The sequence below is a fragment of the Pteropus alecto genome, unplaced genomic scaffold (genome assembly GCF_000325575.1).
Source record: "Pteropus alecto unplaced genomic scaffold, ASM32557v1 scaffold161, whole genome shotgun sequence".
NCBI classification, from domain to species: Eukaryota; Metazoa; Chordata; class Mammalia; order Chiroptera; family Pteropodidae; genus Pteropus; species Pteropus alecto.
Genome location: NW_006432943.1, coordinates 632,687 through 644,963, shown reverse-complemented (window position 1 = coordinate 644,963; position 12,277 = coordinate 632,687). Strand labels below are relative to the sequence as shown.

Below are 12,277 nucleotides of genomic sequence, written 5' to 3'. Positions count from 1 at the left end.
GGCTCTGGACTCGAAATGCAGAAGTGCAAAGCAAAGTACACTTCGCTCGCTCTGTTCTTCCTCTCTCTGCTTTTACTCCAGCCCCTAAAACCAAGTCTTCTCTTGCCCTGGTGGAAGATACTTTTCTTTGGTTTTCGTGGTGGGGTGTTTTTGTATGTTAGAGTGGGGGTGGGGTAACTTTGGTGGGGAAGGATGAGATGAAGTTTCATTGAGAATTAGGTAGAGCCCCCTCTCCCGCGGAGGAAAGCAGCTTTTGGGGAATGAAACCCCAGACGGGGAGTAAGGGGTCGTGGTGTAATGGGGAATGACATTGTCCATCATGCTAGTACAGCACTCTGTGCGTGCTAAGGAAAAGGCTCCCGGAGTCTGTTTCTAATTTTTGTAAATGATTGTGGTCACGGTGTGGTTAGAGGCCGCCCAGAAGAATGCGTATATGTAAGGGCTTGGGGGAGAGGGGGTGGTGTGGTGGGGACGGGTGGCACAGGGGACAGAGGGAGAAGACGCTGCCTGATGCAAGCTTTTTCATTGCTTTTCTTCTTAGTGCGCGAGTTAAAATTCCCTGCCCCCTTGCTCCTTAGATGATACTGTAGTACAGAAAGCTGGAAAGCTAAAGTTTGGTAAAGTCAAGAAAGTTCTTACGAAGTTTAATTTCCTTCTGCTGTAAATATATTAAAGGAGGGGAAGTGGAGAGAAATATTACCACTAAAATAGATTTACAGCAATACAGGTTTCATTGGCCTTACATATATGATCGACACCTCCACACACTTCCAGCTAATCTCTGGGACAGCCTTGTGTGATTTTCGTTTAATTGCATCTCTGAAACAACAAACGCGGTGACTTCATAGGGAGCTGCCCGGAGCTGAGTTTACCTCTCAGAAAATGGGGCAATCGGGTTTGTTTTCAAGGCGGAGACCTAAACAAAATGTAGGACACCTGATCTGTGGGTTGAAGGGCGCTGGTAATTAATTAGCAAGATTTTAAAATTTATATCTACAGAATTTACTAAAGGATGAGGGAAAAATAAACGTCGCTGTATTATGAAACAAGCGTTGGTATTTTCCCAAATTTTTGATGACTGAGTTGGCAGGGTCCAAGTGAAAACTTGCTTCATGTTCATTGGTTGCTTGTGGTAGTGCTATGAAACAAATTATTTTTCGTTTTAATATCATTAGCATTTTAATTAAATACATGCACATATTGATTCAGTAAATTCATACAAAGACAAATTGAATGCTTTAACATCCAATCCTAAATTTATTATACTTTTTCATGATAACATTGTCTTCTAACTTTGATGTCGTAGAGGCTCTGTGGGAGTATGTGTGGGGTTGAGGATAAGGTGGAAGCTGGAATAAAAATAGAAAAATATCCAGGGTTAGTTATAAGAAAAGGGGCTAATTTCTAGTGTCTTTCAATTTTACAATTGGACAATTATGATTTCCTATACCATTATGTAGGTTTGTCTTTTGAATTTATATTTTCCCATCAAAATTTTTCTTGCATATAAAGCCTACTTAATTTTTAGAGGGTAATTATCAGCATCCAGAAATATTTATAAATAGCTTTTCATGTCACGAGTAACACACACATACACAAACCATTAAAACCAATGTCAGTTTAAAAGATAGATTTTGATACTATGATAGCAGTCAAAAGTTGTAAATACATGATTTTTTCTGGAGTCATGTCTCATAAATGCAGGAAGTGAATTTAAGAATCGTCTAATCAGTTGCTTTGGGCTAGAAGATAGCCGTCAGTCTTTAAAAGAATGGAATCTATATGTTCTTTATTATTAAGAAAGACAGGTCAAATGCTTGCTTTATTTCACTTTTAATAGGTTAAGAATTGGATAAGAGAGCATTGTACCTTTTCCTATATCAATTGAGTATGTATTTTTCCAGCTCATCTTATTGCCCAGACCCAGACATACTGGAGAAAAGGACTATTGGGAAAAGCTGCTGCTGCTTATTCTACTTTTTTGAGAGAGTCTGTAATTTTTAAATAAACTACGAAACATTTTTTGTGGTATAATTAAATTGTAATTAATACCATTTAAAATAGAAAATAAACACTACCATAATCTAAGCCAGTGCATTTAGGAGTTAATCCTGTCAACATATTCTTATTTTGGAATATGCTTTGGGAGAAGTCTGTGCCATTAATTAGAATAGCGAGTTGAAAGTATTCTCCTGTCTGGCCTCTGATGTAACCAAGCGTGTGACTCATTTGAGTTCATGTCACTTTACAAGGAAGGGGCCTGAAAAACGAGAAAAGATAAGTATCTCAGGACAGGAGGATTAGTGCTGATGGCAAGTGTGAGGGTCTATTTCTCTGGATTTCCCATTTTTTCTCTTTTAATTTGAAAATTAAGATAGGTCGAACAACTCAGGAACTGGATTTTAAAACGATAGCTTTTAATGAGTAAATTAATAATAGGATTTTAAGTGGCCTAAGTTAAAGTTCCATCCTCACTGCAAGAGATGAGTGAGTTTCCTACAAGCAAAGAAATGTCTTTGGCTGCATACTGCATCTATGTCTAATAAATAGTTTCTTATTTTATTTCTAGTTTAGCAGCTGCACGTTAGAATCACCTGAATAGCTTTTCAATATCTTTATGCCCAGGACTCAACCCAGACCAGTTAAACCAGAATCTTTGGGAGTTGAGACCCAGACACTTGCATTTTTGGAAGTTCCCTAAGAAGTTACAGTATGGAGCCAACTTGTGAACTAATGTTCTAGTCCTCTCTAGAAGATCAGTACAGAAAACTTGATTCCCACAAATGCAGCAACATTTTTATATTATATTATAGTCCTTTCCTCTATATGAATACAAGTATTTTTTTTAAAAAAATAAACATATATCAGAAGCATCTAATGTATATGCTTATCTATAGGACTTTTTACTATTTGAATTAGAGTTTAAGATACAAATATTTACCTCCTATTCCTTAGAGCTACACTGTCCAATGTAGTAGTCCCAGCCACAAGTGGCTAAATTTCAATATCTAGACGCAATTTAAAATTCAGTTCCTTATTTCCACTAGCTGTATATTAAATACTCAGTAGCCACTTGTGGCTAGTAGCTACTATATTAGACATCTCAGCTATAAAACATTTCTATCATCACAGAAGGTTTTGTATTACCTAGAGTTTTTAAAATTTGTATTCCAATTTCTTATCATCTGAATTTGACTCAAGGTTTTTCTGGTGAAGGTTTTTTGTTTAATTGAGTTTTTTATTTTTTACAAATGGAGATTCTTAGTTGTCATATGATAGATATGATTGAATTCTTCAATAGAAAATCATTTTACTGGTCTTAACATGAACATGCAGATGCATGAGACTATTTTTTTCCCATACAGGAAAGCATCCCCTTCAACAAAAAAAGAGATTTCTAAACATTTTGAGATTGTTGGAAGCTAACAGTATGTCATGAATTTTCATGGTGTTTGCCACTTGTTAACTGCTGATGCACAGCTTAGAAGAAACTGTACTGTGTAATTCATCTCACCTGTACCTCCTTAACACACCTAAACGAATCAGAGTTTTCTCTATTGGTTTAGTATGTTCTGAGCAGAAATGGAAACAAATTATTTTCAGTTAAAAGTATTCTTTCTTTAGTTTTTTCCTTATTGGTACTTTTTTTTTTTTACGTAAACATATGCGCTTTTTAAAAAACCCATTCAGGTAGGACAAATTTGTATCCAGAATGTTGTGAGTTTTTTTTTTGAAAAGATGCCTGATGGAATGGTTTGTATACAATATAATTTTTTTTCATGTATTAATGCTTTTTCACTTAGTTCTAATATAGTCCATGGAACAAAAGTGAAACATTCTTGTTGAATAATTTAAATTAAGGTTAGAATGATTATATAACATGAGAATATGGTAAAAATACTCAAAGTTGGTGGGTTTTTGGAAGAAAGGTATAGTATGGGAATTTTTTAAAATAAGGTAACCCTTTTAAGAAATTGTGTTTCTCTTAGCACTGCTTATGTATTACTTAAGGACTTTTTCTAGAAAAGTGTAATTCTTAAAATAAACATTTAAGCTGTTAAGAGATGACTAATTGTTTTAGGTCTTAGTGTAGTTAGATATCTCTTCTGGAAAATATAATGTAATTCGGTTTTTGAAGTGAAAAGAAATAATTGGTATTTTGGTACAGGAATTTCCATTAAAAGGTTCTGCATGATAGATTCAGTTCCTCCTCATTGTCTTTCATATTCTTGACTTGTGCTGAGATGTCATTTCATGAGATTAATCGAACATAATGTCAATCAAATTTATTTTTCAACACAATCTTTTAATTTTATTCTGGTGCTAGTTTCTATACTTAATTTAAGGAACAAGCTTGAGGCAATAATTCAAATGTAACATATCTCCATTTTCTAAGTACTGTGTGAAAATTTACGAGCGCTAATGTGTACAGTGGCACTTCATGAAAGCTGGAATAGGTGTTTGGTTAAAACAAAATAAAACAAAGCAAAACTAAAAACAGTAATAATTTAGAAAACAATAATTGGAAGCTGTGGTCCAAGAATGTTCAATTATCAGATCAAAACTGGGTAAAACTGCATTGTAGGTATATACCACTTGGTTGAGTTCAATCAGGACTTTGAAATTCTGGCACTGTTTTGAGGTGTATAGAAATGAATAGCAAATAAGATCTATGTTGTCGCATAGTACCCGGCAATGCTGTTAACTTCACTTATAATTCAAGTCAACATATCCTCCAATGTTCATAGTTACATAATTCTTATAATTACAATACAAAATCTAAACTATCCTATTCTCTATGATTAAAAGTTTATGGAGATTTCCTTCAACTTTTAAATAAAAGAAGATATTTTAATGTGGTCACATAATATATTACACCCATTGTGTAACCGAAGGCCAAACTAAGCTATGTTTTTAAAAATTTCATCTGTATCTTTCTCAGTGTTTATGACAGTACATCAAGACTTATAACTTCAAAGGGATTTTAAATTTGAATTGAAATTCTAAGATTTAATTGAAAAATGACTAATGAGCCAAGCTAGTTGAGTGTTTTTCAGTAGCAATAATGATGAATCTGGGCTGATCTATTCACATTCTGATGCCCAGCTCTCCTTTTAATTGTTCTGTATTTTGTAAATATACAATTAATTCTTATTTTCTTCCATGCATTCTATTAGGCACTGGTGATACGCAGAAAGGACATATTTCCAAGAGAGCAGATAAATGGAATAGTCTGTGCCCACAGAGCTTTAATTATATGAATTCAGGCCAAGTAAATCAAATCTATTGACAGGATATATTGAAATAGAACAGCTGTTAAGATAAAATTAAATATCTTGTAAAATCGTCTTGTAAAACTTCACAAACACATGGGTAACTGTATGAATATATCTAAACAGCTGTGCATGGCATTGACTACTCTTGTTTTATTTAGAGAGACAGTATAGCATGGTATTTAGGGCACAGACTCTGGATTCAGGCTGCCTGGGCGCTTACTAAGTCTGATCTTGTGGAAGTTTCTTAACCTTGCTATACTTTCCTCATCTGCAAAGTGAGGATAATAACCAGGCCTCTTTTATGGGGATTGCTATAAGGGCCAAATGAGTTAATACATGTAAAGCACTTAGAGTAGCGCCTAATGCATACTAAGCATTCAGTAAATATTAGCTATTATTATTTTTGTTATATTTATATTTGATTTATAACATTTTTTAAAATTTTTTTTTATGATGACATTGCTTAACAAAATCCAGTAAGTTCCAGCTGTACACTTTAATAGTATTTATTTACACTGTGTGTTCACCTCCCATAGTTAGATTTCTTTCTGTCACCATATATTTGACCTCCTTTACCTCGAAATTTTTTTTAATACTGGGTAAAGGTAATATATGAACTTAAAATGTGGTTTTTTTTTGTTTGTTTGTTTCAAAGTTATGGCCCTACTTTGTTCTTTGGGTTACATGTTTCTTTTATTTATTACTTGAGCTTGTTTTGACTGTCTTTTCTAGTGGTACTTCTCTTTGAGAGTAGGTTTGATTCAATTAAATAATATATTCATGTTTTAGAATGGTGAATGGTTAAGGAGTATAATTTGAATTAAAATGAAAAATGATAAAAGTGAAAGGAGTGATTTTTAAAATACGGTTGTAAACTTATTTAGAAAAGGCAATCCTAGAAATGTTTTTGATAATAATATGTTCAAGGACAAGGGTATATATCTTCCCAAAGTGTCTAGTTTGGAAGGTACATTTAAATGTATATGTTCCCAGTCTCACAAACACAGAGTTATTCCTTAATATTTGTGAATCTTATGTTGCTATGCTCCTGGGAGTAAGTGTTATGTAGCACTGATTTGGGAAATGCTGCTTGAGATATTCCTTGTGCTTGCCCTATGCAAGACCATTGCAATTATTTGTTCTGCTTATGCCAGTTACAAATTGCATTAGGTTAATAGTACAAGAGATCTAGAGTAACATTGGACTAAAGAAGGTAGGGATTTATTTTTTTGTAACATATCATAAACTTCAGAACCGATATGGCAATTTCAAGACATGGCGATGAACCCAGACATCTTTTATTTTTCTTCTTCACCTCCTCCATGCAAGGCTTTCATCTTCAAGATGGCCACACAGTCACAAAATGGCTGCTAGCATGTTATTTAAAATGTTTTCTTTTCTGGGAAACAGAATATGGAAGAATTGGGAAAATGGCAAAAAGGGCATGCCTTCTAGCTGATCAAGATCCTCTTAAAATTTTTTCTTGAAAGCCTTACCCAATGACTTCAGTTTATATTGGCCACCTCTACATTCAAGGGAATCTGGAAACTCATTTTTTGCTGGGCACTGGGCAGTCTCAAAACTGATTAAAGAAAGTAGATATTGGGACTCAGTTGTTTTTCTCTCTTAGGACTTCCTAACATCTTATCTCCATTTGTTTCTAGTTTAGTGGAATTTGGTTGTAGTATGCATAGATAAATTATAGACCATATGTTAGGTTTTTGAGAGAATGGGAGGCTTGGTTTTAGTGACTTATCATTTGATATCTAACACAAAAATGATGCTGATTATAGTGTCTTGACCTAGAGGATATTTAAAAAACTGGATCTGATTTCTGTGGAGGCTGATTCAGAGCCATTAAGATTATTTGGTACTTTTATACTTTGCCTTGTTTGATACTTAATTCCTTGAAATAATGTCTCATTCATACATTTTTTTATTTTTTTAATTTTTTTCATACTTTTTTTAAAAATCAGTATTTAGCCTACCGCTAAAATATTAAATTGATATAAATACAAAATTATTGATATAAAGACAAAATTATTGTATTTATATCTATTCTTAAATGTTTAGCTTTTGTGAAAACTAAATCTAGGCAGTGTCATGATTTGTTTATTCAAATTCAAACATAAATTAGGAAGTACAGTAGGAAGAGTTCACGTTTTGAATTTAGATAGTCCTTGGTTTGGGCTTTAGCTCTTTTAGTAATTAGAGACATTTTAGATAAGTAATTTAACCTTTCTGTATCTGATCTGTAAAATGGAAATAATAATACCTACCATAAAGTTTCATGAGCTTTTCTTGAGTTACTACACATATAAAATAATTGGGCGCAGCCCAGTGATTCGGTTTATAAGAATTCTTTCCTTTCACTTCCCTCTTCAGCCATATATATTAAGGAAAATAGCAACCTAAGAAATATGATTAATAATACTAAGACATGGCTTATCTTTATCATCCAGATTTTAGCTTCTCAAATATACATCGTTTTGATTAGGTCACAGACTGTGCTTTGGTTTGTTATATATGTAAGATCTTTTTAGACATGGTAGCTACATATAGGCTGCTTTAAGACTAAAATGGTTGACATTTTAAAGGACGTAAAATTAGAAAAATTGCCATGTCCCCTTGAATGTGTGAAAAGCATGGAAATTGTTGGAAAAAATTACTCATGAGATTGACTATAGTTAAAATAGGTACAATTAGAAATGTGTTACAAGTAACAAGTTTATTGTTTTGAACTGATTATACAGCTTAAAAGTATTTGAATCTCTACATTGTGTTCCGAATTGCTTTCGTCTTTTGAGAATTACTAAAAAATAAAAGGTAAATTGTTTTACAAAAAAACTTTAAATCTAGGTTAAAAAAGGACAGATAAGAAAGATAGGAAACCATTATATATTACAAAACGATGTATAAGTGCAATAAAACTTTTAAGGAAGAAAGTGTGGCTGGATTTAATCCAAGGATTCACTTGGGAGGAAGAACTTGAGCTGCCTTGACAACATTATTAGATATCTGGGAACAAGTAGTATATCAGCGGAATAGAAGATGGCATGTGAAAGTGAGAAGAATAGGAAGGTAGAGAAGGGAGCATCTAAAGCATAATAATAAAAAAAAAAAACTAGGAAAGTATAATGTTAAAGAAAGTGCATTAGGATAGTCTATCAAGGACTATGTGACCAGTAGTGCCAGATGCCACAGGGAGCCAAAGAAAGATGACTATAGAAAAGTAAGAGAAACAGAACTGTGTGATCAGTTGAATATTGTTACCATCAAAAGAACCATTATACTACACTGACAAGGAGGAGAAAAGGAAAGGAAATTGAGATGGAAGATGGTATTTTGTGGCAAAATAGATGAAATTTGGTTGACCTAGGAGATTTCTTAAGTCAGAAAAAAAATTCTTTTTAAGATTAAAGACAGGGAAAGAACAGATTCTATGAGAGTAAGAATTTCAAACTGCTAGAGAGTGAAGAAGAGTAAACTCATTTTATGAGGCTCTGTCTGATTAGGAAAGAATGAGCCCTAGGTAGAGTTGTCAGCTTTAGTCATGAAGAGAGCAACCTCTTTTTATAAGATTGAAGAGAAGGCTACAAAGATAGATGTGGGCCTATAGGCCTACTGATGAATAGAAATGAAAATAAGGTTCTGTAAGAGAATCTACACTTAATGCTGTTAGCTTCAGAAAGTACTGTAGAGGAGGCAAAATTATCTGCTTTTAAGTATGATTTGGCTAGTGATGAAGAATTGGAAGTTTGAGGAGAGCAGTAAAGGTTAAAAATCATTACTGTTGGGAAAGTAATGAGAGATTTATAAAGGATGTATAGGCTTTATCATTTTGAAGCTGAATAATTTGAACAGTGATAGCCTAAATCCATATCTGCAGAAAATGAAGAATAAGGTTTAAGGATTATTGCAGTCTGTGATGGTCAAGTAAAATATGGAACCTCACTGAGGCTGGGGGAGCATTCGGTAAATGGAAAGTGGTTTTATTAAGTACTTTCTGAATTTGCTCAATAAGCCAGCAATTGATTAAATCAAAGAATTTGTCATTTACTGTTCTTTGCCACTTTATTAGAAAAAGTTGAGAAAGGATCTTGACTAAATGAAGTGTGTGTGATGTTTGTCCAACTGAAAATGCTGTGTGGATTAGTTACTGCTTAGTTCACTTAATCTGGAGGTAGGGATTGTATTTAAAATGAGCCATCTAAACTATAAATTCAGGAAAAGTGTTTAAATAAAAAGCTTATCCTGTTGTTTAATATGCTATTATGGTAGTCGGGTATTTTATTTGTTACTAGTGTGACTTTACTGTCAGCTTTTATATTTATTATGATAATAGTTATTACTAGGATTTAAAATTTTAAATTAATTGGAAATGTTTTCAGAAAATTGCTTTGAGTACAAAAGAATTTTCCATTCTCTTCTTAGAAATTAGCATATATTTAGCAAATATCAACTCCTAAAAAGTTTGAAATGAACCCTATCCTTCCATTTTTAATTCAGGTAAATGTTTTATCTGTTATACCTAGTGCGATGAGAGAAGTACAATTCAAAAATATATTTATTATTTTACCAACTTGGGACTTGATTTTTTTTTTAAATTTTTGAAACAACATAAATACAAAACTTCTTGTTTATCTGCAAATAATGGTGGATTACCTAAAATCACTTACTTGATTAAGTAACAGCAAAATTCAATGTAGGCCTCTAAAAATAGTATCTTCTCTGGCCACATCATCTAAAGGATTAATTGTCTTTGCCTTAATTGATACAGTGTACATAATGGTGGCTGGTGCATTTTCCTTTTCTGCTAATTTTTATATTACCACAGATTTCTAAGACAAAAAAAAAAACCTAGAGGAAATGTTAATCTAGCTTATAAATTACTCTTAGTTCATTTAAATGACATGTTTTTACATATATTTGACCTCTTAATCATATGAGAAAGACTTAATCAAGAATTTCTTATTTTATCTCAAGAAAAAGTTTCAATAGTATATGCTATAAGCAGCATATATGATTCCTTTAAAACTTTAATTTTTAAAAATTTATTTAAATCTTCTTTTACAACTCTAATGAAGGATATTATATTTTCATATTCCTTTCTGTATTTTGACAATTAGCTTTTTAGACCGAACAATATTTTAAAGGCTAACTATGATATAGCAGTTTATAAATACACATCTGTGCCATCATAATCTGTAGATTAAGCCAATAGTTTATACACAAGCCACACATATATACATTTATGTCTTTCAAACTACTTAAGTGAACATTAAAAATGGTTACAATGACAAGGCGTTATCTGCGTATATCCTGTGTGCTAGGGACTATTTAAGAATTTGACACATAGACTATTATTTATCTTCACAACAATCCTTTGAGATAGATGCTATTACTCTTATTTTACAGATGAGGAAAGAAGCTTAGAGAGGCTTAATGAGTCACATAGGTCACACAACTAGTTGGTGATGAAGCAGGGATTTTGAAACCGTGTCTTCCTGACTCCAAAATTAGTTTTCTTTACCGTAACTTCTCATGTGAATAGTATCTTTTAAAATGAGCAGTTATCCAGAAGAGACAAAAAATCACCTAAATTTATGTAGAAAATATATGATAGAGAACTCCACAGTTTATGTTGGAATATAAATTTATGAAATTTTCATTAACTTTTAAACAATTGTTCTTGCAAAGATAGTGTATTTTCAGTACGCACCTCCTCCCCAAGATCTCCCTCTACTCACCTGTGATCTTCATAGCTTCGAGTTTTACTATAAACTGTTAAGTAAAGGTAATAACATGTCCTTTTGAAAATTTTTTAAAAATATGTAAATACTCATCATGGCATTGTTTATAATGATATAAATTGGAAACAACATAAATAGCTTACAGAGGAGAAATGGTCTAAAGTATCCTAAATGCTTACAGCGGAATGTTGTGATCATCAAAACTTAGGTTGCTAAGAGTATTTTTATAACACAGAAATGTAATGTTAAATAGGAAAAAAGATAAAACTTAGTAAGTAAAGCATGATTATGACCATAGTTTTGTTTTGCTTTATTTTTTATGAAACCTTTATTTTAAAAAAGGCCAGAAAGAAACAAAATGCCCAAGATGGTGATGTATAAGGGAAAACCAACCTGCTTTAGAAGTGGAAAGATTAGATTGTGAAGAATTCATGACAGAATCTGTTGAGTTGAGAAATGGATTATGATATTGTACCTGAAGATTTTTTTTTTAATGTAGAAGAGAACTATTAATTGTAAAGCATCAAATTAGCCAATGCCTTAGACGAACTAGAAGTTATACTTGAGTCTGGGTTACTATTTTTGTTTTATAAAGATGTTTCAATAATAATGATAATACACATTTATAAATTACACTGGTTAATGTAGTAAAAACTCAATTCCTCAAAACAGCCTGAAGATAGATGCTACTATTATTTCCATATAAACAGAAAAAGAAATTGAGGTAGAATTAGATTTACTTGCCCAAATAATATTGATAGTTAAGTGGGAGAGCAAACATTTTATATCTAGCTGAGCTATCTGGTCCCAAATCCTGTGTACTTAATCACTACACACTACGTATTTTAATTGTGAAAATCATTTATAACTTTTAGTTCAGGGTTAGAAATAATGATCTTATTAAGGTGTTGTCATTAAGAATAGTTTATGACCAGCTCTCCATTCCATTCTTAGTGCATTTAAAAACTGTCCTTGGGTTTGGTAGACAGCTGTTATTCACAGAGCTCCAAACTGTTGGTGACTGCTAACAAAGTTTCTTTTCTTCTCCTTTGAATCAACTCTTTCAGTAGACTTGGATGCTTTGTATGTGGTTGTATAAAAAGTGTCTGATAGGAGAACTACAAAAGCTTCTAAATTTTAGTTTACCATATGTTTTTAAAATTCATTCACAATATAATTGGTTGCCATTTGCTCCTATTTGGAGAAGTGGAATTTGTATCCTAGAGTTTTTTTTTAACATAAAATTAA

General features: G+C 32.5%; 1 protein-coding gene across 11 annotated transcripts in view; it reads left to right on the top strand.

Moving 5' to 3' along the window:
• The window catches only part of PTPN13 (protein tyrosine phosphatase, non-receptor type 13), a 260,232-nt gene that overhangs the window by 91,356 nt on the left and 156,599 nt on the right, over nucleotides 1-12,277 (top strand). The gene's annotated exons all lie outside the window — the stretch shown is intronic.